Genomic DNA, 25,683 nt, shown 5'->3' on the forward strand with positions numbered 1-25,683 from the left:
ATGAGATCATGACCTGAGCCGAAGTCGGACGCCTAACCGACTGAGCCACCCAGGCGCCCTGTCTCTTTTGTCTCTTTAAAACATATGTTTTGTAATAAATGTAAATTACATGTTAATAATCATTATCATTGTAATGTTTAAGTATTCAACAAGAAATGACAATGACCCTTTTAGGTAGGGATTAAAGCACTTATTTAACTTTTTAAAGTTTATTTATTTATGTTAAGAGACCATGAGACTCAAAAAGCTAAGATGGCAGAACAACAAAATTCTTGGCTTCTCTTGTGCCTGAAGTGCGGCTACAAGTACCACCGCAAGTCTCTCCTCTTTATCTTAGTGTACAGACTATCAAGTGCTTCATAGTTTGAATTCTAGGGGAAACTGGATATAATTTCATTTGGGTTTCATTCTTTTTGCTAGTTCCTCTATTCATTTTTTGTTTGTTTGTTTTGTTTTTGCTTTGGTTTAAGTTTTTTTCTTTTTCTCCTTTCTTTTTCTTGGATTCAGAAAGAGAAACATTTATTCTTATTTTCCTCATTTAAAAAAGTTAAAATTCTTTTTGTTATGTGTTTAATTTTTTTTAAATTTTTAAATTCTATTTCACTTTCTTCATGTCATTTTATTGTATTTCATTGTATATATTTTTTAAATTTTTAAACTTTTTCTTACCTTTTTTCTTTATTTTATTTTTTCTCTATTCTATCAAGTTTCTTTCAACAACCAGACTAAAACATACCTAGGGTCTAGCTTCCTTTGTTTGACTTTTTGTGTTGTTTTAAATTTTTATTTTTAATTTAATTTTATTAATTATTTTTCTTTCTCGAAAATGACAAAACAGAGGAACTCACCCCAAAAGAAAGAAAAGGAAGAAATGGCATCCAGGGGCTTTATAATCAACAGAGATAAAAGCAAGATGCCAGAACTAGGATTTAGAGGCACAACAATAAGAATTCTAGCAGAGGTAGAAAGAATCAGAGAATCCCTTTCTGTGGAGATAAAAGAAGTAAAATCTAGTCAGAATGAAATTAAAAATGTTATAACTGAGATGCAATCTTGAATGGATGCCAGAGTGCAAGGATGGACAAAGCAGAGCAGGGAATCACTGATGTAGAAGAAAAAATTATGAAGAATAATGAAGCAGAAGAAAAGAGAGAAACTAAGGCAAAAATGCAAGATACAAGAATTAGAAAACTTAGTGACTTATTAAAAAGGAATAACATCTGAATCATAGGAGTTCCAGAAAATGAAAAGAGAGAAAAATGAGTTGAAGGTTTATGTGAGGAAATTGTAGTGGAAAACTTTCCTAATCTGGGGAAAGGAACAGACATCAAAATCCAAGAAGCACAGAGAACTCTCAACAAGGCCATATCATAGTCAAATTCACAAAATGCATAGACAGGGAACAACATCTTTAACCTACACAGGAAGACAGATCAGGTTCAAAGCAGACCTATCCACAGAAGCTTGGTAGTCCATAAAGGCAGAATATATTCAACGTACCAAATCAGAAAAATATACAGCCAAGAGTTCTTTACTGAGCAAGGCTGTCATTCAAAATAGGAGAGAGAGAGTTTCCAATACAAACAAAAACTAAAGGAGTTCATGACCACTAAACAAGCCCTGCAAGAAATTTTAAGGGGGACTCTCTGAGTAAAGAAAAGATGAAACAAAAGAAAAAATATCAAAAGTAACAAAGACTACAAAGGACTAGAAAACATCACCAGAAACTCCAACTCTACAGGCCACACAATGGTAATAAATTCATATCTTTCAGGCCTCATTCTAAATGTCGGTGGACTAAATGCGCCAACCAAAAGACATAGGGTATCAGAATGGATAAGAAAATATGATCCATCTATATGCTGTTTACAAGAGACCCATTTTAGATCTAAAGACATGTTCAAATTGAAAGTAAGAGGATGAAGAACCTCTGTCATGCTAATGGTCACCAAAAGAAAGCTGGAGAAGCCATACTTTTATCAGACAAACTAGATTTTAAAATAAAGACCATAACAAGAGATGAAGAAGGGCCTTATATCATTAGTAAGTGGTCTATCCACCAAGAAGAGCTAACACTTGTAAACATTTATGCCCCAAATGTGTAAGAACCCAAATATATAAATCAATTGATCACAAACATAAAGAAACTCCTTGATGATAATACCATAATAGTAGGGGATTTCAACATCCCACTGGCAGCAATGGACAGATCATCAAAGCAGAAAGTCAACAAGGAAATATGGCTTTGAATGACATACTAGATCAGATGGACTTAACAGGTATATTCAGAATATTTCATTCTAAAGCAGCAGAATACACATTCTTCTCAAGTGCACATTCTCCAGAATAGATCATATACTGAGACACAAATCAGTCTTCAACAAGTATAAAAAGATGGAGATCATACCATGCATACTCTGAGACCACAATGCTATGAAAGTTGAAATCAACCACAAGAAAAAATTTGGAAAGACCATGAATACTTGGAGATTAAAGATCATTCTACCAAAAAATGAAGGGTTAACCAAGAAATTAAAGGAAATTAAAAAGTACATGGAAGCCAATGAAAATTATAACATGACAACCCAAGTCCTCTGGGATACAGCAAAGGAAGTCATAAAAGGGAAGTATATAGCAACCTGGGCCTTCCTAAAGAAGGAAGAAAGGTCTCAGATACACAACCTAACCTTACCCCCTTAAAGGGCAAATAAAGCCGAAAGCCAGCAGAAGAAGGGAAATAACAAAGATTAGAGCTGAAATCAATGATACTGAAATTAAAAAAAAAAAAAATACCACCAGAATACATCAATGAAACCAGGAGCTGGTTCTTTGAAAGAGTTAACAAAATTGATAAACCCCTAGCCAGATTGATCAAAAGAAAAACAAAAGGACCCAAATAAATAAAATCAAGAATGAAAGGGGAAAAATCACAACCAATACCCTTAACGCACTGTCTTTTAAATTGTGGCCTTAACATAGATTGGATGCTTCTTGCTATCGATACAATGGAGAATAAGTTATAGTTCTACTTTCATTGATCCTAGTTGCCCAGCAGACAAAGCAATTAACAATTACAAGCTGGGAAAGTATTGGACTGTAATAGAAAATGTACAGGAGTGTCTGGGTGGCTCAGTCAAACACCTGACTCTTGATTTCAGCGCAGGCCATGATCTTCCAGTCTGTGGAATTGAGCCCCATATTGGGCTCCTCACTGATAGCACAGAGCCTGCTTGGGATTCTCTCTCTCTCTCTCTCTCTCTCTCTCTCTCTTTCTCTCTCTCTCCCTGTCTCTCCCTCTTTCTCTCTCCCTCTCTCTCCCTCTTTCTCTCTCTCTCTCTCNCTCTCTCTCTCTCTCTTTCTCTCTCTCTCCCTGTCTCTCCCTCTTTCTCTCTCCCTCTCTCTCCCTCTTTCTCTCTCTCTCTCTCTCTCCCTCTTTCTCTCTCTCTCTGCCTTTCCCCTGCTTGTGCTGTGTGTCTCTCTCTCTTTCAAAATAAGTAAATAAACATTTAAAAAGTACAGATTTTATGGGAGTTAATAACAATGGCAACAGTTATTAAAAAATGTAATCTTCACAATGACTCTTAAGAATGCGTAACTATTCCCTCCTCCGCTTTTTTTATATATGAGGAAACCAAGATTTACAGAGATTGAAGTAACTTGTTCAGGATTAACAAGTTTATGTACCCAGTTGTCATCAGATCTGCAGCCTATTTTCCGAATGATTTGGCTCAAGGGTAGTGTTGATGTGTGTTGGTGTGTACCTGTACCTCTCTCTATATATGTATTATCAGTGTGTCAGACTATTAACTGCTTATTGTACTTTTCTTTCAAATTTACTAAGGGACTAAAGATCTCCAAAATTGAAAGAAAGGGTACACAACATGTAAGAGGGATTCAAATCAGATCTAATACCAAATGCACATACTTAACCACTCGGCTACAGCCATCTTGTTGTAGGTGGTCTCCTCATTCTCAAGGCACAATTATAATTTTATATGGGGAAACAGGAACAACATATACAGAAAAATGTTTTATTATTGAGGCCTCTGTCAGAACTGCTTTCACTGAGTTGGATTTTTGAGTTACAATCACAGCTTTCATTAAGAAACTCTTACACAGGGGCGCCTGGGTGTCTCAGTCATTTGAGCATCCGACTCCGGCTCAGGTCATGATCTCATGGTTCGTGGATTTGAGCCCTCTGAGCTGTCACATAGAGCTTGGAGCCTGCTTTGAATTCTGTCTCCTTCTCCTTCTGCCCCTCCCCCACTCGTTCTCTGTCTCTCTGCTTCTGTTTCTCAAAAAATGAATAAACATTAAAAAAATTTTAAAAAGTAACTCTTACATAAATCACTGTCAGTAAACTTATTACAGAAAATGCCTTGTCTGCCACATCCCTCAGGGACCCTCGTGTGGGGGACAGGAACTTTTCTCCTCTTTGCAAAGTGTGACACCTCTCACGTATCTTTGCCCCTCACTTGGAGGAATGAATAAATCAGATTGGTGATTTGGGAGGGAAGAACTGGGCAAGGGGTAGCTCATTCTCTTCCTCTCCTTTTTGGAAGTCAGTCTATCAACAAAATATGCCCTCAATTGCCTTCTGCTATTTTGGAAGCTGAGTGGTAAAGGGGCAGGCCATGCTATCATTGGAGGCCACTGGGCCAGGACTGGCTGGGAAAGTCTACCCAATCCTGGGTTCAGTTTTTAAGCTCACTTGTCTACAGATGTAAGTCACATGGTTAAGCATCAGCTCTATCAGTGATAATGTTGTTATTTTATCTTCATATGTTGTTATTTTATCTTCATTGCCTTAGCCTTTGCTCCTTTCTAATTTCTCAGTTGCTACAAAGTCCGAGTGGAAAGAAGGTTGCTATTTATTGAGCCTCTTCAATCCTCTATCAACGGCAACGTTCATAATTTGGACATTAAGAGCTCTGGAATGTATGTCTCCCTTTTCATTTTCTTCATCATATTGTTCACAGTCAAATTTTTACTGAATCAGAACATTTATATATGCTTTTATAGTCTCCCTATCTGTGTTTTATTCTTCCCTGATATTGTATTTGTATTTTAATTTGTATTTTCTGTGCTTCCGATTTTTAAAAATTTACAATGAACTATTTTGTTGTATGTGTGCTCTATATGCCACCCTAAATATTTCTATGGAAGTAGGCAAAGCTTAAATCACATATTTCCATGATGTACTGACAAGCCTAAGAGACTGGCTGCATAGAGAAAAGGAAGGGGAGAAGTGAATTGGAAGTGATTCAAAATCTCATGTAAAACACTATAAAAAGATGGTATCACTATGAGACGTCACCATCTCACTGACAGCAGGTGATAGTTTTCAAATGAACAAGGGACATCTGAGTGAAGTACCCAGCAGACAGGGCAAAGCTCAGGACGAGTGGAGACAAATGGGAAAATGAGAACACATTGCTAAAGAATGGATGCGAGGGTGGACACACACACACACACACCACACACAGGACACATTTATACTCATTCCTTGGGGGAATCTCCATGTTGGTAGAAAGAAAAAGAAAGGAAGACTGGAGAATAAAATGAGAGAATCAGACAAAAGAGGAGGAGAAAGTAATGTTGCCAAAACCATGGGAAGGAGCAGGTAGTAGACATGTAAATACTGCATGTTTTGACAACTGCAAAAGAAAGTTTTAGGAGAGTGATGATTTTGAGCCCACAACTAGGCAACAATTTCTTTGAAACATTTATTTTAGCATTTGTTAATTGGTCTACCCCGTCCAAAAATATTTATACAGGGCCCAGTATAATACTATATAACTTAGGCTTTGTGCATAATAGGCACTAAATGCAGAATTCGGTGGATGAATCTCGGTAGCTGGGGTGGTTTTCCCCACGAGGCTCTCCTCTAAATTGGAAGGTTGACTGTGAGTGTACAGTTTGGGGGTGGGTGTGTCAGCTGGAGTGTGTGAGCAGGAGGTATGTAGCCACGCTGGCCCCTCTCCTGCGATTAAATAAGAAGCAACCAATTCTATGGTATCCACATCTACACTAAGAACCCTGTCCTTTCCAGGCATATTGTTCAATTTGTTTAGCAAGAATTTGTTTGATTTCAGTCTGGGGGAAAATGCTGCTGCTACCAGTCGCTTTGCACACGCAGGAGTGGAAGCTAGTGGGGGTGAGGGTAGGGCTGACAGGCACAGCTGCTCTGTAGATGGTCCTTTGAGTGATCAGCTGTTTTTTGCCTACTTCCCACTCTCAATCCTGAGTTTGGAGCTTTTCTGGAGCTGGGCTGGTAGGAATGGCTTCCACTTCCACTGCAGCCTTCTCCTCTGCACATTCTTGCTGGCAGCCTGTCTTCCCACGTTCTCTTATTCCATCTGCACAATTCTACCTGCTTTCTATTTTCTAGAAATCATTCAAATCCTTGCTCTGGTAATGCCATTCCTTCCTCTTGAGGTTGCTATAAATGTATTCTGTTCTTAATTTTTTGCAGTATTTGTTATTTCAGTTGGATCTTTGCAGGAGGGGGTTATCAATGTACATGTTCAGTCTGCCATCTAGAACTGCAAGTCAATTCTCAAGTTAAAAATAAATCTCCAGGACCTTCACTTGTTATTTTTTTCCTTGTGAACATTTGAAATATCTATTTCCCAAACTGAATTTATAATGATCAGTTAATTATGATGAAAAACATTTCCCCTAAAAATTTATTACTTTTAAGGGTTAAAGTGTCTGATCAGCAAAAGTAAACTATGGCGTCAAACTGAATTGGTACAAAAGACAAGACATTTTTTTTATTTAAAAGAATTTTTAATGTTTATTTTTGAGAGGGAGAGACGGAGCACAAGTGGGGAAGGGACAGAAAGAGAGGCTCCAGGCTCTGAGCACTTGCACAGAGCCCAATGCAAACTGGTAAGTTAGTGCAATTGCAGTGGTGCAGGTGAGAGATGATGGTGACATGACTAGAAAATGGACGTGGACACTGAAAGAGATAGATGAGATATTGAGATAGATTGAATTGATAGAACTTAGTGATGGTTGTGGTGGGTTGAGGAAGGGGAGTTATCACAGATGACTTCTAAGTTTCTTATTTGGGCAACTGGTGAGATTGAAGTGCCACTTATTGAGAAGGATAGAGAATAAAGATGAATTTTGGGGACACAAATTTAGAGTTCAGCTTCTAATTTTTACTTGGAAGAGACAAAGAGGCCCAGGTAGAAATATCAAGAAGGCAGATGGTTATGTGGATCTGGACTCAGAAAGGAGATCTTGGCTGGAGACGTAAATATAGGACCTGTCATCACATAGATGTTATTTAAGACAACAGGGATAGAGGATATCGGTGGGGGGGGGGGGGGGAAGAGGAAGGCCCAAGACTAAGCCCTGAAGACCTCAACATCCAGAGGTTGGGGATAGAAGAGGAGAAGATGCTCTGAGAATTTGAAAAGAGGCAGAGAGGTAGGAAAAACAAACAAACAAACAAACAAACCCAAAACAGGTGAATCAATGTCGAGGTTCCCAAGAGAACAGAGTATTTTAAGAAGGGAGAAAAAAATGGTACTTGCCCCTCTTGCAATATTCTTAAGAAATCTTCTAAATCCAGGGACCCATATGACCTTTTTCTTGTAAAAGTTAAAGATGAGGTGAAATCACATTCTAACACCAGGGACAGAAATTCTGGGGGTGGAGCTGGGCAAGTGGGGAGATGGTCTTGGTGGTGTGTGTATGCCAGCTTAGCATACTTACGAAGATGAGCTTCTAAAATATTGTGCTGGTTTTTTACATATGGTTTGTTAGATCAGCATTGTGACCAAAGATCACTTTTGTAGTTCTGCAAGTGTGAAAGAAAATGTTGGGTTGAATCTTATGATATTGTCATTTGTTTGCTAAAAAATGGTCAAACATATTGTTCAACCTGATACTTAATAATGTGACTTGCAGTTTATTCTAGAAGCAGCTCCTTGTTGTTGTTCAAATAGTCTCAGTTACTGTGAACGATGTTGCATTAACTTGCACTAAGTTTAATTTTACTTTGTAGCACTGAACATTTTATTTGAATTTTTATCTTCTTTTGTACTTTCTTTGTTAAATGGTTCAGACAGCTCTAAGGAAGGAACTGAATCCAGAATATAGTGAACAGTTTTCGTGTTTTACATGTTCTCCTCTATGACTTTACATATATCTAGGATACAGTTATGTGTTTCATAGAAACTCATCTTGTTTTTCAGAGTTATTTTCTAGTTTTTTCTTAAGGAATGAAAGAAGCAGCTCCCAAAGATTCCTGTGACTATCTTGAAGGATACTAGATATCTTTTTATTACTCTTCTTAGGCCAAATGATCTTCAGCTATGTTATCAGGAATTCATAAGGGAGCAAATTTCCAGTACTTAATAGTGGTCTACTAAAAGGTTTTCATTCTTTTCTTTTTTTTTTTTTTAATTTTAATGTTTATTTATTTTTGAGAGAGGGAGAGAGAGGGAGAGAGAGAGAGAGAGAGAGAGAGACAGCATGAGTGGAGGAGAGGGAGAGAGACACACACATAGAAATCTGAAACAGGCTCCAGGGTCTGAACTATCAACACAGAGCCTGATGAGGGGCTTGAACTCACAAGCTGTGAGGTCGTGACCTGAGCTGAAGTTGGATCCTTAACTGACTGAGCCACCCAGGAGCCCCTAAAAGGTCTTCACTCTTGAGCAGAATAAGCATTCATGTAGTTTAATTTATCTTTAAACTGAACTGAGACTGAAATTGTTTTTTGGCTGCCAGGTTAGTAATTTTTGAAAATTGTGAATAGAATCAATGCTCGTTAAGACTAGGTATTTTATATATGGATGTGTATGTGAGAAAAAAAGAATTTACCATTTTGTTATTGATGTAAATAAGTAAGTGATATTCTAAGTCACAAAGTTTGAGCTATTTTTACTTGTGGGCACATGCTTTAAATGTGAAATTTGAAAACTTTAAATGTGAAATTTGAAAGCTTATTGAGAAATAAATTTAAATTGAAGTTGGCAAGGACCTATTAGTTCCTTGCATCTAATATAGACAACACATTTGGAAAAAAACATAGATTTAGCATTCACAATCTAGGTACTCTGAAATGATACACACAGTTGCACTTTCTTGAGATTGTGCATGTAGTATCTTTCAGAAGATTAGGAAAACAGAGAAAAGAATAAAGGAAATCAAAACCCCTTGTACTTTTGCTACCAAGAAAATAGCCCTATTATTCTGTGGTGTGTTTTTCTACATATATGACAACGTGATGATTTAGACTCTCCTTATTTATTTAGTTTTGTCTTTGCTTTGCTGCAAATGAAAGATAGTATAGAGCTATTTCTTCTTATCTTCTGGAAGGGGTTGAAGATGCAACTTTCCTTACATTCAAGAAAAGTGTGTTCTTAATTGTTAAAGATATGGATTGTGGGTTTAATGGAGCTTCTGAGTCATTACAAAAGATAAGAGGAGTGTAAGTTTTGAAGAGGAATGGAGTGTCACTGAAGAAAGCCTGAAGGGAACAGATAAACTGGGGGAACATGTGACGTGGGGTGGTGAGAAGTGAGGATGAGTACGAGATGTATGTGTTAGGATGGGAAATTTTGTTCAAGAAAGGAGAGGACTTAATTTCTGGGAAGTGTCAGATGAGTGGACCTGACAAAGAGATGCTGTAAAGGGCATTATTTACCTTTCCAGGACATGTCATGCACCTGAGTGCACATGGATAACAGCCTCTCCTAGCCTCCCAGAGCTCCCAGCAAGTGCTGGAGAAGCTTTTCTCTCTTTCCAGTAGGGCCAGAGAAGGGTTTGTTCTGTTTGTATTTAGCATCTAACTCATTGCACAGCAGGACCGATCTTATTCTTGCCACAAGACATTGCTCTCTGTCCCTGTTTGGGTGTCCCATGTGGACATCTCTCCAACAATGGCCTGGGAGTCTTCTTTGGTTTGGGTTCTTCTAGAAGTAAATCCTGATATTAATATCAGAATAAAAGAAATTTATTTGAGGATGATTCTAGGAAAACTGGTAAGAAAGTGGGAAGGTGAAATAGGGGAAAGATAACAGCCAATAAAGGGCAAAAATTTCAAAAATGAAGCAAGTTACGTCTGGATAATGGAAATTATTGAGGAACTCTAGGAAGCTGTGTAGAACACATACCTGAGTTATCACCTCCAATGTAAAAGGGACTGGGACATTAGTGCCCCAATTCCTTTTAGTCATTGGTTGCCGATCCTGGGGGTAGATATTAATTCTCTGACACTTCAGATTTGTCTTGTATGTGGACAGAGAGATTCTGGCCACGAGGGAGAGCCACTGGACAGTTGGAGTCAGCTTCAGGCACTACACTGGTGAAGTCTGAGGATGTACGTGTGGGGCACCAGCAACATTCACTATAGTCTGCCTCTTGTACCACCCAGACCAGTCATGCTTCATGATTAGTTCATTCCATCCTGTCATTGATTCTTCAATGTGGTGGCTAGCCATAAATTCTAAACAACAACAAAAAAGTCGATAGATGCCTTGAACTCCAAACATAACATTGTCTTTGTCTGTATTAAGTAGAAAAAATTCTGTGTCCCCATGAGAGTCAGTCACTCTTGCCAGAATACTAATTCTTTTTGTCTTTTGGTCTCCCAGCATAAATGATAAAAATGACTGGAAGGCAGTCATAGTTATAGGTTTAGTTGTCTCTTACTTTGTCCTTTGCTGTGTTTTCCTTCACACACAAACTAGGATTTCTAGTCCAGTTGACCTTCAAGTTACAAGAGAAGAAAGCAAAAACTCTTTAAATAATTTTACTGGGACCAGTAGTAAGAAGGGCCACTCTTAGTCTCATCTTTTGGTACCCTAACTATTGAAATGGAGCAGCAGGTAATGGTCATTGGTTGAAAGTATATATTGCACCCCAACCTCTAGGGTATCAGGTCTTAGCTGTCACCTCTGCTGTGCCTTTAAATTGCTGTTCAAACACCATAAAGGCCAACAACTTTTGGCATGAAGTGTATGGTAGGACCAGCGGGTCTCATGGACATGTAATCAGTGACATATCTCTTTCACGATGAAGTTCCTAGGCAATGGTTTGTAGGATCTCCTTACAACAAATTAGACACTTTGTGAGCTCCTCAATCATGGTGTTGGCTGAGGCACTGCAAGAAGGGAAGGCAAATTCATCCCTGGAGTATGTATCCATTTTAGTGAAGATCAGTTTCTGGCCCCAGCAAAATAGAAGTCCAATGTAATCAACTGCCATCAAGCAATTGATTGGTTTCCTCAAAAGATGATACTATATAGAAGTTTTGACCTGTTGTGGACAGGTGGGACATTTAGCAGTGGCAGTAGATTTCGCAGTGGCAGTAGCTTGGTCAGCTTTCGTGATATGGAACCCATCATGTTGGTTTCATGTAGTCTCCATTCTTGCCACATGGCTAGTTCATTTGTGGACCCACTGTATAAGCACTGAGATAGTTGGTGACAGATTTTGATCTCCATTGGCTAAGTCATTCTATACACCTAAGTTTATATATATAAACGTTTATATATATATATGTATATATATATATATATATAAAAGAAATCTGCATGCTTATGTGCCACTTCTGGTAAGTATAGTCACCATCTGCCACAAAAATGTGCTATTACCATCTTATTGATGGTATAGTCTTTATGATGTACTTTTCATCTCTGTGACTTATTTATTTTATGACTGGACTTCTGTACCTCTTAATCCTCTCCAATCTTCCAATCTGGCTCCTTCCTAGCCTATGCTATCTGCCAATGCCTTGAGAATCCAAATATACCTTACCTCAGTCCACTCGCTTTCTCTTTCCACACCTAACTAATAACTAGGTATATTGACTGAACTTTTGCTCCTGGGAAAATTCTCCCCCAGCATTATCTTTTATTTAGGATTACCCTTCATTTGGGCCATAGTGCAATAGCTGCCCATTTTCTGCTTAAACTAACAAATGTAGCTGATCCATTTATGAACAAAGCCCAGGATTTTTCTTCCTTCACCAGCTGATCATGGGAGACCCTCCCTGAAGCCAAAGATAAAATAAAGATAGGTGACAGGGGGTGTCTTTTCATATAACTTACTCTGATTTCTGGATCTACTGGAGTCCAATCCAGAATATTCTGCTTTTGTTATATAATGAACTGTGACTACACTCACTTGAACTTGTGATTTGGAGAGTTAGACCATGCTCAGCTCAAGATAGGCAACTTGGGTTGCATATTCACTTGATATACTATGGCTAGGAATCCAGTGTCTATGAAGGTCCAGAAGCATGCTAGAAGCTACTTTTTGGAGAGTGAATAGTTCTCTGCTGTAAAGTTCTTTTGTCTTGCTTCAGGATTCAAGAGGTTAGCACTGTAAATCTTAAGTCTTGCCAGAGACTCTACCATAGCTCCATGGGATCTACAAGGAGAGTGCCCCCATATTAAATGGTTTTTTTTTCCACTTGGGGCACTTGGTGCCTCAGTTAATTGAGTGTCTGACTCTTGATTTCAATTCATGATCTCATAATTTGTGGGTTTGAGCCCTGTGTCCACACTGACGCCAGAGAGCCTGCTTGGGATTCTCTCTCTTTTTCACTCTCTGCCACCCCCTCTCACACATGCTCCCTCTCAAAATAAATAAACTTAAAAAATGCTTTTTCTTTACTCAGTATTATATTCCATCACCTTTGGTTCAGTACCATCAAGATCCATTCCCAGGCATGTTCTTCTAGTTCTTGCCAAGTAGCAGATCTTATAGTTCTTTTGATAAATAGCCCCTTTCCCCAGTAGCAGGGACCCCAGGTTTGATTATGATGAAACTTGACCCTGTTATTGGCCTGAAAGCAATCAGGGGAGGTGTGGACAAATCTTAAGGAGGCAAATATTATCTTATGAAACATCTGTGCCATGGGTGAGGATTTTGCATGATCTGAAGACAAGCAAAGGATTCTTCTTAACAGGAGGATCGGGCAATTTCTGCCAGCCCAGAGGTTTAGAGGAACCTGATATTCAAATTTCTCAAGTGCATCTAATCAGATGTTCCTGTTCCAGTTTTTGAATTTCATTCCTTCTATATCCAGGGTCTTCTCTAGACTCTGGGTTTCTGAATTCAGTTTTTCATAGTAATGGCCAATCTCGCATTTAGGTTCTGTGACTGATATTCACCAATTGACCTTCCAGCTGCAAGGGTTAAGTGTCTCTAAAGCCTATCATGGAGGTCTTCTTTTCGTTTTCACAGACGGGCTGACCTGAGCCAGGAAATATCCCTCCTTTAGTGCATAATGACATTTAAACACCAACCAACTAACAAACAAACCTCACAAATTATCTCTCAAATTCTTATGATATCTCTAAAATTCTATGCATGTTGCATAAGCTACTGCATCCTCTTCCACCTTAATCTCATCCTAACTTACCAGAGTTAAGAGTCTTCATAATTATGATGCCAGAGGTAACTATAAGTTATCACTTCCTACAACTGACCATCATCCAATTCCAGAATCTATTATAAGAATCTGCTTTCTAGAACCATTCCAGTTGCCAGGTGTCCCAGCATATGCCAGGGTTTCCATAGAAGCATATCCTGAGATGAAGATTTGGTACAATATTAGGGGGGTGATCTTAGGAAACCCCACCCATGCTTGACTTGTTAACCCAATTAGCTTTATGGGTAACTAGAGTTTAATTCTGAGACCACAAGGAGTCAATAGGGAACATGTTTCTCAAAGTTATGGGAGAAGTCAGAGAGCTGGGTTATTTATATGACTACTCTGGGCTGTCATTGGTTAATGCTGGTAGGAATGGAAGGTGCTATCAGGCACATCCAACTTGTTCTAGGTGCACACAGCACAGACTCTGAATTCCAGAGAAAGCTCCAAGGCAGGAGGAAGTCAAGCAATGTACTGTATATTTGTTAAGACCTGAGGAAATAGAGTGGGTACTGACAGTTTTTGCTCCAGGACCCTGGAGACTAACTCTGCAGAGGACGCTGTTTATTGACTTGTGGATCACATATGTACTCTGAGGGTGTCTGAATTCAACATGTTTGAGATCCCCAAGCTGGAACACGGCTAGGTGTTTTACCTATACGTGATACAGGTATGTTTTTACACCTCCCTCCCCCCCGCCCCTCCACTTAATATTATGTAAGGAGAGAGCACCTGAGTGGCTCAGTCAGGTAAACGTCTGACTCTTAATTTTGGCTCAGGTCATGATCTCATGATTCATGAATTCAAACCCCATGTTGGGCTCTGCGCTGACAGTGTGGAGCCTACTTAAAATTCTCTCTCTCTCCCTCTCTCTCTCTCTCTGCCCCTCCCTTGCTCTCTCTTTCTCAAAAAGAAAAAACTAAAAAATATTATATAGGGAGTATAGCCATATTAAATGAAGTATTATTAAAAATGTTTTTTAGGTGCCAGGAGCAGTTTCATCTTCAAATTAGGAGGAAAGATATATTCCTTTATTGATAATTTTAGGAACTTGAAAAACATTACAAAATGTTGATAAACATCTTTTTTATGGCTATCTATGGATAGTTTTGAATCTGCAGACTTATGCACCCCATATTTTTAAAAATGCAAAATGCAAATGGAAGTCTGGATTTAATATGTATGTACGTACTCCATTATTGAGGAGTGTTCACTTTACCGCCCTGCTTGCTGCTGCACCATCTGTGTGAGTGCTCCTGATAGACAAATTACTTCCCATCCTGGGCCTCCATCACTTGTATGGAGTAGTGCTTAAGAAATAATTGCTTTGGGGATCTCAAAGTACTCAGACCTAATGAAATCTTCTGGCACCTTCTGAAGCAGTCACAGGGTTTGTGACTGAGGTACCAAAGGACTGATTTAAAGCTTTGTAGGAAGTAAAAATGCATGACCAGGGCAGGACACAGATGCAAGCTGAGCTTTGTGACACCCAACACCATCAACCTATTTATAGATTCCTTCCATGGGCATAATTGGACGTTCCTAGTTTCTTGTATGTGGAGATGGCATGGGGTAGGGTTTTCGAGTAACAGTGGACAAGGTGAGGGAACCCTCTAGGGAAAATAGCACGTGGCATATGTGACATGGGAGACCTTTATAAACTTGATTCCCTGAAAGAATAGGCCAAGAAAAGGGCACCTCATAATGTACATGAAGCAGCCTCGCATGTGCATACGGTGTGCCCTGAAGGAGCTCAGAGGGGCTCAAAAGCATAAAGTGACTGTTTAATACAGGCTTTGTGACTCTTCCCTATCCCTGGTTCTTGCATGGCATTTCAAGCACGTTTCATCATTTTAAAGTTATCTTTTCAATAACTTAGTGTTTTAAGTAACATCAGTGTTTTAGCACTAAAATCCCAGTTTCGTCGAGTAATCACATGACTCCAGTGTAGTCCATTGTTGTACAAAAATAAAGAATAAACCAATGTTCTTCAAATTAATTTTCTCAGATCAAGCCTGTGTCAGGCATATAAGGCTGCAGTGGGAGAGGCGGCTATGGTCAACTTCTTGCTCTTGTTGATATATTTTCTTCCCCCTGTGAAAGCTCCTTCCTCTGACCCCTCCAGAGCTGGCCCAGTCAGGAAGCAGCTCAGGAGGAGAGGGGCTGTTTTATGAAGCATGTGCAGGTGCAGTCTGGGGATGTGTCCGTTGGGATTTTGTGCATGTGTGGTTGCTGGTTCTTTCTCTCCTCCAGCTGTGGCTCTCTTCCCTGTGGCTCCCAGGATGTGGGAATGCCTCTCTTCCAGATGGAAGTAACAAATCCCCCCTGCCCTGGGGCTCTGGGTATATTGTACTAGGTAGACCCCTTCTACTTGTTGAGGCCTCTGTCCTTCCAAGTAGTCTAGGGTCAACTTTCTTTAAAAATTACCACAAATCTGCTTCCTATAGCGGAGTCCACATCTAGTCTCCAGAGAGACCCACATCTTTGCTGCATCAGTAGCAATGCAGCTCACTCCCCGTACAATCCTCTCTCTTCAAGCAATCACCTTCTTCAGTTTTACTTGATGGTAATAAGTTTTTATTTCTCAGAGTTGGGGGGACACGTGTCAGACTTTTCTAGAAACTCTTCTCATTTGGCTTGAGGAAATGAAGACCCATACCCCTCCTCATTACTAAGGAAAGGAAAGAAGAGATGCCATGGTAGCCCAACAGTTTGCTCCGAAGGAAACATTTTCTCTGGTGTCTTCACTCTATAAACCCTTGAGGGAGCTAGGCTAACAGTGACAGACTGGTTTTATGGTTCATAGTATGCCCTACATTTACTCGTCTTCTAGACTCTCGCTTGAGGATTGGGGTACTACTTGGCACTTACGTTGTTCTTGGTCTTTGGGAACTGAGCTGAAACTGAGGTAAGTCTAATTTGAGGTACCAGTAATCTGAGGTAAGTCAACCACCCCATTTCCTGTGCTTCAGAGTCAGATGGGCACAGGTTTGAGTGCAGACTCTCTTGCATTTACCTGACCAAACTTGGGCACATAGCTTAATTTCTTGCAGCTTCAGTTCTTACTTTTGTACAACGTGAAAAACAATGCTTCTCATGAGGGGAAATGCACAGTGCATCGGCTCAACATAGGGGGCTCATAGGTGTTGACAATGATGATCATGGTGGCTTGATTCCTTTAGGTTCCTGAGTAACTTCCTGCCTCCACCTGTAACAAACTAAAGCTGCAGTCATTGATTAGACCCCTTGCCTACAATTATCCCCCCAGCTCTCCACTTTTGGAGTGGTGGAAATGCCACAGTAATGGCAGGATGGTACTCCTAAGCATCTTCATCCCTCAATGGAATCTTTGGAAGAGATGAAAACAAGTAGGACATGGTCATGGTCTTTTATTCTTTTCTCTAGTTCCTGTCATATGTCTATTAGCACTGAAGTGTTGGAGGAGTCAGCTCTACTGTCTCCTCCCCCTGGTCATCCATTCTATCTCCAGCCTCCGTTACCCATCAGGAAGGGTGTTCAAGGAAACCCAGGCTGGTGGCAGAGTGCCATGCACTCTCAGCTTGCAGGGAAATTTGATGTGGCAGCTCTAACTTATTGTCCTTGTGGCTACCCTGCATATGCCAGAGAAAAGAGCTTTGTAAATAAGTGTGAGGAGCTTGATAGCAAAAATTTCAGATTGCACTGCAGTGCTTCTAACACCATTATAGGGCGCTGATTTAGTATTGGCTCACAGAAATGAAGGCTACCTTGAGTACTGAATTACCATGTCCCCAGGGCAATCTTTGGCATTCTACCCAGGCTGCTAACCAAGTCCTCCATGCTTCATTTATGGGATCTGACACTATCACAGACTCCAGCAATATAGCTGCAGGCTCTAGTAAACTCCTAAATTAAAAGTCAACCCAGTCAAGGATATTTTGATGTCCAGGGATTTGTATGCAGCTCTCATTAGGATTTGTACCCAAGTAACTTCTGACTTGTTGTAATGAATGCAGAGCCTTCTATCTGTGTTTTTGCACAGACATTTTCAAAGCTGAGATGAGATTTTCATGTAGGTCAATCACTCTAAGAATGCTTCATTTTTGTGCAAGAGGCATATTACATATGTAAGGCATTCGTCTGCAGAAAGCGTAAAAATACTCTACTGAAAATAAACTATTCTTTTTGGTTTTGAGCTGTATATTTTATATTCTAACAGAGTCCACCTAACATGCAGCCATTGAAGAAAAGGGAGAGGGCAGATCTGTTAATGAAGCAGTCATGGATAAAATTGAGGTTGCCAGAGAGGGCTTTTTTCATGGATCTAGATGGTTCATAGATTAGGTGGTTGATCAGAAGCTCCCATGTAATTGCAGTAGTACTTTGGTAACAAAAATTGGTGGTATGCCAACCTGTTGACAAGATTTTTAAAAATAATATATTCTTCAGAGCATTGCAACCAACTACAATTTTTATTGGTTCATTTTTTCACCCTCTCCCATGACATGCAATTTAGATTGGAGTATTGTCCCAGTTACTCAGCGGTGATGTGTAATCAATGTGCTCAGCGGCCACTCAGTCATGTGTGAGAAAACCGCATTTAGAGGTTTGGTCTTACAACATTCGGTCAGCTAGCAGCTTAGAGAAATGATAAAAAGAAAAGAGAAAGGCAACAACAAAAATAGAAGCAGACCTTCTGGAGCTTTTGTTTTTTTGTTGGCATTTTATGTATAAGAGAAGAATAACATATAGAAGAATAACATATTCTTCTCTTATATGGTGTCGTCCTTAGAAAAGGTAGGTGGTTTAGAAAACATAACTTATCAGGAGTTCTATTGTTTAAATTCTGATTCATAGAGGAGACAAGTTATTTTTAAAAAATCTTCTCCCCTACTGCAAATTATGGCATATGATTAAAAAAATTCTAGTTGTAACATAAAATCACAAACTGCTAATTAAGAGTGCTAATTAAGAGTCTCAACATCAGGATAGACGTTGAACTATAAACCAGAGGACTGGAAGGAATCTCGGAGAACATCTTTTTCTTATCTTTGTTCCCATTCTGTCAAAGAGAACACAGAGACTTTAAGAGATGTGGTAGCTGTCCCAGTTCACAAGGTGCAAGGTGACAGACCATCACCTCATGCTGTGGCTTTCTGATTCATTTCATCCAATGGTAGAATTTCTGAACTGTGAGAAGTCAGTATGGAAATAGTTTTGAGATCAAAGCAGGATGAAGAGAGGGACACTGTTTCTCAAAGTACTTGCACAGCATTGAGCAAAATAGCTAAGGAAACCTTCTAAAAGAACAATGGTGAGGGTAGAGGAAGGGAGGTATATATACTTGCCATTATGTATAGCTGTGTTTATCTATCATGTACCTATCTATCTGTTTCAATGTTTTTAAGCATATTTCCCTGTCAATAATAGTAAAAGTGTTGAGATAAACTGAATGTCCACCAATAGGTGATGAATTAAGTAGATCATGGCACAAACATGAAATAGGATATAATACAGCTGTGAAGAAAACTATGAAGTAGCTCTTTGTGTACTGATGTAGATAAACCTTTAAGAAATATTATGACAGATAAAAAGCAGAGTTCAGAATATTGTGTGTAGTTGGTACCTTTTTTCCTTTTTCATAGATCACCATGGAGTGGGGGAGAATATATATCTGTATTTACTTGCTTATGCATAAAAAACTTTAGAATTACTGATAAGAAAGTAATTATAGTGGTTTTATGTGATAGATGGCAGGGGGTGAGGAACTGGTGTGGGGAGGGAGGGAAGGGAATAGGAAGAAAAGTTTTCACTATAAGAAACAGGGAAGGACGCATGGTTGGCTCAGTAGGTTAAGTGTCCAGCTCTTGATATTGGCTCAGGTCATGATCTCATGGTTTGTGAAATCTAAGCCTGGTGTTGAGCCCCTCGGTGGCAGCATGGAGCCTGGTTGGGATTCTCTCTCTCCCTCTCTGTCTTCCCCTCCCCTGCTCATGTGTGCACTTTCTCTCTCTCTCAAAACAAACAAACAAACATTTAAAAAGTTTTAAAAAAGGAACAAGGAATGTATTACCTTTTCAAATAATTAAATGTCAAAAAGAAATATTAGAAGGAAAAAAAATACCACTGACCTTCTGCATGAGTCAGGGTTCCAACAGAGGAACAGAACTGTAGACTACATATACAGAGTTTTATTGCAAGGAACTGGCTGTGGGAGCTAGTTAGGCAGGTGTGTAATCTGTGGATCAGGATGTCAGGAAGAGCTGGTTGGAAACTCTCTGACAGGGGCTGATGCTGCAGAATTTCTTCTCCTTCAGGGAAACCTCAGTTCTGCTCTCCTTACCTTTCAACTGATTGTATCAAGCCCACCCAGATGATGGAAGATAATCTTCTTTATTTAAAGTCAACTGATTGTAGATGTTAACCATATCTACAAGACACCTTCACAGTGATACCTAGATTAGCATTTGATTGAAGAACAGGGAACTAGAACCTGGCCAAGTTGACACATAAAACTAACCATCATACTTCTACCTCTGAGATCTAGTTTGGGATCAAAGAATTGGCAAGGTCTGAGCATATATTAAATGTGACCGGAAAAAAAAAAAAAAAAAAAAAGCATTGCTTTTCTTGGACTTTCTAGGATAACCCTGGGTCAGATATGTTTTATCAAGATGCTATTGATGCTATTGATTCTAAGACACACCAATATTTTTTGTGCCACCAACAAAGGAAAAAAATGCCACCAGTTAAACTGACTTGCTGTTGGCTGATTGCACAACACACTTTCAGTGATGTTAAAATAATAAAACTATATGTATATTTGAATTCATGAAAATATACCCTACTCTGCATTCTTTAGACCATGTGCAGCTAGATCAATGTGTCAGAACAGTATGTTTCAATTTTGATTTAGAAAATATAATCATATTATGCATAACACATGTTTTATATTACACATCTTGCACATAACACTGTCTGGCTTAAGATCTAAAAATTAGCCCTGTCTAGAATCTACAGAAGTGTCTTCCAAGGTGAGTTGGGGTTGAGAGGCTTTTCAGATGGAGAGTGGAGAGTGACAAGAGAGTCCTTCCTGCTCTCGCTCCTCCACACCCACCCTTAAGCCGGCAGGCTGACAAGAGCAGTCTGTGGGCATTGTTTGTCTCATGCAGAGAATAATTCTAGCTGATCACTGGCACACTGGCTTTTCCCACTTCCTTTTCTTCCTCTTTAACATTCAGATACTGTGGGGAGAGGCCAGTAAGAAACATTTCACATGCTGACCCTCCTTGTGCTGCTTTGAGGCTATTGTATATACCTGTAAAAGATTGCTTTTATCTCATGATAACTACAGCAATGTACAATTTTCATTCAATAATTTTGGAAGAATACTATCTCCTACTTTAGTTTAACTTTAGGACACAGGATGACAAAGCTTTCCAATTTAAAGAAAAAAGTTGGGTGCTGTGATTGTAGCCAGTGAGAAAAGAAATGACATCTGGAATGCAGATGAATTGTCATTATTGGCCAAAGTGACCCACAAGCTTCAAGGAAGTGAGTGGCCAGTTTGCTTCATTTTGCCATGGCCAAATTTTCACTTTCATACAAATTGAAGCTCTTACATGCAGCAAATGTTTGAATATTATTTCATTGAACGTAGCCTTCTGTTTGTAGAAAACTGGTTCTGATTCCTGTCTTAAAGGAGCCAGAAAGGTGTATCAGAACCATGCGTTGTTTGCTATAACTCACTAATCTTGCTGTACTCTTTGTTACTATATTTTATGAAATCCACAAAGAAATCTTGTTTTGGGGCTCAACAGAGCAAAAATGGTGCTGACTGCCTTTAACACTTGGTTGGTGTGAATACAGATCTCTAAAAAGATCAACCCAGTTTTGTTCAAACTGGCAGTAAAAATATAAAAAAGGATAAAATGCAAAAGCAGCGGAATCACTTAAGTTACTTTTATTTCTAAAGCTCTACGTAATGATTTAGGATATACGTATGCTGTTTAAAAAGATGGCAACATAAGCTTTTTGTGCTTTGAAATTTGCCTCTTTCTTTATTGGTTTTCTTTTATGGAAAAGCAAACTATAAACAATTTTAATGCTAAGTTTCCTCCCTGATTTGTTAACCACTAGAGGTATTATTGTAGATACAATGTTAAAAGAAGGAAATAAAATCCTGTAAGAAACATTAATAAGTACACTTAAACACTGAGTGCTTCTGAGAACAGCTGTTAATATCTATTGTGTTGAAAACCCACTTAAAATGTACAGGTATATACAATAGTCTCAAAGCAGTTCAAGGAGCCTTTTTTGTCTAACGTACAACTCATCTGAATGCATAAAGACCTGTACCTCAAAAATTTATTTTATATGAAAGGCATTTGGAAAAAAAAGAGTAAAAAATAATGGCTAAGGGTCCAAGTTTCTCCCATATAAAAGAGGAAAAAATCATTTAGAAGAGAACCTAGGAGCTGATGAACTTTGGCAGCTTTTCATTATTTTTGACAAAATCCTCCCATGATGCCTCTGATGCTATTGTGAAATCTTATTTTAACTCCTATCTTCGAAAATATGGCTCTGGAATGTGCATAGTATAGGAGATAAAATCATGAGTGGGCTCTTTAAAGTGCACTGTGACTTGAAAAGGCAGAGCACTTATTTGATGGAGACATTTAGTGAGCATCTTCTATGTATAAGACTTGACTTTGGCCTGTACAAGATGCAAACATGAATAAGGCACAGTTCCTGCCCTTGTAAGGTTTATAGAAGAGAAAAGAGAGAAAACTGTAAAAATAATTATTCAATGTGCTGAAAATAAGTTATACAAATGAAAGCAGTGGGTGTAATACTTCCTTATGAATTCAGCTCCTTCTTCTTTTCAGACTTGAAAGCTGGTCACAAACCTAATCTCACTTTCCCCTCTCATACTGTGAATGTAATGTTCTTTGTTTTGCAGTTCTCCGTTTGTAGACTCTGAATTCCAAGTAACACTTGCTTATTTCTTCCAGTTTCCAGCAGTGCTTTGAGAACAAATGGGTGGACTTCTAATTAAATGAATGTGTGAGAAAGGATCTTCTTCATATCTTCCTACTTAAGGGATTCTTTTCAACAAAAGCTAACAGTGCTATCTTCTTCTCTCATAAGAATTGATGCCAAATCTTGCATCAGTTACCATCTGACTCCTTTCCGTAGTTGTAGAGACCACATTAGGTTTTGAATCTAGGGTTCCTTTAAAAAATATAAAATGTAGAGAAAAGATGGGTAACTGGTTCCTCTCAATTAATTTATTAGGAATGATTCAGCTAGTTTCTGTTACCCATTAATGGAGTCAGACCCAAGATAGTGGTGTCAGTCTGAAGCCTTTGGGAATGTTGTTGTGGTGAAGGCAGGGGAGGGAGGAGAGTGGGCAGGCACCCACAGAGCATCACAGGGAGAGTACAGATTCTGGGGTGGGACAGACAGGATTTGAAGCTTGCCCAGTTCGTTGTGCATCTTGGACACTTAAGTTCTTTGGGCCTAGTTTCCTGATCTATGTAAAACTGGTTTAAAACCTACCATTGCTGAAATTGTTAAACGGCACAACACATGATGTAGCATGGGTTACTTATGTGTTCATGGAATCTGGTATATAGTGAGTACTCAATAAATGCTCATTCCTCTCCTAGGCCAGAGGGAGCAGGCTAGAAAGAAAAATGGTAAATAAAATGCTAAGGGGAAAAGGAAGGAAGAATGAGAGATGGAGTCTACTGTGTGACTGGAGGTGGCCCTGATTTTGAGTATTTATTCACTATGGAGATCTGGTATTATCTAAGAAAATAATTACTCTTTTTCCAAGATTGTAGGTAGGTGAATGGAAAGACCACTGGATTGGGGTTTAGGAGAGTTGGGTTGTAGGATCAACTCCCTCTGGGCAAATCCCTAAACTTCACTAGGACTCCATTCCACCATTTATTATATGAAGATTTCATTTAGATGATCTCTTCCAGTCTTACGATCCTTGATGAAGTTTTAGGATGAAAATAAATATGAACCAGCTTAATGTATTTCATCTAAATCTAATCTTTTATTTTTTTTATTTATTTTTTTTATCCTCATAGATTCAGTTGCATTTTATTTATTTATTTATTTATTTATTTATTTATTTATTTATTTTTTACAAATAGTTTATTGTCAAATTAGTTTCCACATAACACTCAGTGCTCATCCCCACAAGTGTCCTCCTCCATGCCCATCTCCCCTCCCCCCCACATCCATCAGTCCTCAGTTTTTGTCAGCATTCAAGAGTCTCTCATGGTTTGTCTCTCTCTCTTTCCCCCACCATTTCCGCCCTTCTTCTCCCCCTTGTTCCTCCGTCAAGTTCCTCCTAATCCTCCTATACGTGCAAACATATATTTGTCCTTCTCTGCCTGACTTATTTCACTCAGCATAACACCCTCAAGGTCCATCCATGTTGCTACACATGGCCAGATTTCATTCTTTCTCATTGCCATGTAGGATTCCATGGTATAGATAAACCACATCTTCTTGATCCATTCATCTGTTGATGGACACTTAGGCTCTTTCCATGTTTTAGCTATTGTGGAGAGTGCTGCTATGAACATTGGGGTACATGTGCTCCTATGCCTCAGCATTTCTGTATCCCTTGGGTAAATTCCTAGCAGTGCTATTGCTGGGTCATAGGGGAGTTCTATTGTTAGTTTCCTGAGGAACCTCCACACTGTTTTCCAGAGGGGCTGTACCAGTTTACATTCCCACCAACAGTGTAGGAGGGTGCCCGTTTCTCCACATCCTCGCCAGCATCTAGAGTTCTCTGATTTGCTCATTTTAGCCACTCTGACTGGCGTGAGGTGGTATCTCAGTGTGGTTTTGATTTGTATTTCCCTGATGAGGAGGGATGCTGAGCATCGTTTCATGTGTCTGTTGGCCATCTGGATGTCCTCTTTGGAGAAGTGTCTGTTCATATCTTCTGCCCATTTCTTCACTGGGCTGTTTGTTTTTCGGGCGTGTAGTTTGGTGAGTTCCTTATAGATTCCTAAATCTAATCTTTTAAAAGTCAAGAAAAAGTTTGAGGAAATTTTATTTAAAAAGAGACTATTTGCAGTGGTGCAGTGTTAATATTATAAAAACAGTGAGCAGTTACAATCCCTAGGTCTGAAGCTGGCGTGGGGGATACAAAAAAAGAGTCCTGTAAAGACCTCTTTGAGAAGAATAGGACCTTGGGGCAAGGACACAGCAATTGTTACTTGTATTCTAATCCAACTGGAAGCTTTAGGATGAAAGAACTTAACAATATAGGCCCTACCAGTTAGGTCTTGGGATGGGGAGCAGGGTGGTAGGAAGGAGAGTAGATATGGAGGGGAAATGGAAGACATCTGGCATAGATCTAGATTTGGACTGGAATCTTAAATGAGCCTTTGTTTTGTAACAGTAGAGGAAATCCCAAGACACTGCCACTACAATTGGCTTGTATTTCTGTAGAACTTGTAACAGACGGTCTTCACAAGGCAGAGGCCCTTGATGTGTCAATATGTCACTTCTCTCCACTCTGAACACACTCTATCTATCCTAATTTAGCTCTAGCAAGAGCCCTGAAATGTTTAGAGTATCAGACAGGTCTGAAACACATAATCATTAGTCTGATCCATGAGCCAACAATATATAAAATATATCTAGCTATTAGAGGAAGGATATGGAGCCTGTCAGATTGCACCGAGAGTTCTACTCAAATTGTACTAGGAACTAAAGAGGGAAGGTATTTTGCCTCTAGCAAAGTAAGTTTTATTCTGATGTCTTCTATCCTCACAGCCCTTTTGGTTGCCTTTGGGGAAAATAAATAATTATTAATAATTGAGGGTTGTCAATGTACAAAACATTGTTTGTGGTTCACACATGAGGTGAGATGAAAATGATGTCAGTTTCTTTTTTTTAATGTTTTATTTATTTTGAGAGAGAGAGAGAGAGAGAGAGTGTGTGTAAGCAGGAGAGAGTCAGAGAGAGAGGGAGATACAGACTCTGAAGCAGTCTCCAGGCTCTGAGCTGGCTGTAAGCACAGAGCCTGATGCAGGGCTCGAACCCACAAACCATGAGATCATGACCTGAGCCAAAGTCAGACGCTTAACCGACTGAGCCACCCAGGTACCCCGATGCCAGTTTCTTCTAACTTGTAGGAGTGGGGCCAATAAGACTGTTTGTGAGGTTTTTTTCTTATAAAGTGAAACATTTGGAAAGATAAGAAGACAAGTTTACTGCCCTTCACTCTGGGAAAGAGGGTAAAAGAAAAATTTACATAGAGA

Source organism: Hyaena hyaena, unplaced genomic scaffold, assembly GCF_003009895.1.
Source record: "Hyaena hyaena isolate Hyena2069 unplaced genomic scaffold, ASM300989v1 scaffold_326, whole genome shotgun sequence".
NCBI classification, from domain to species: Eukaryota; Metazoa; Chordata; class Mammalia; order Carnivora; family Hyaenidae; genus Hyaena; species Hyaena hyaena.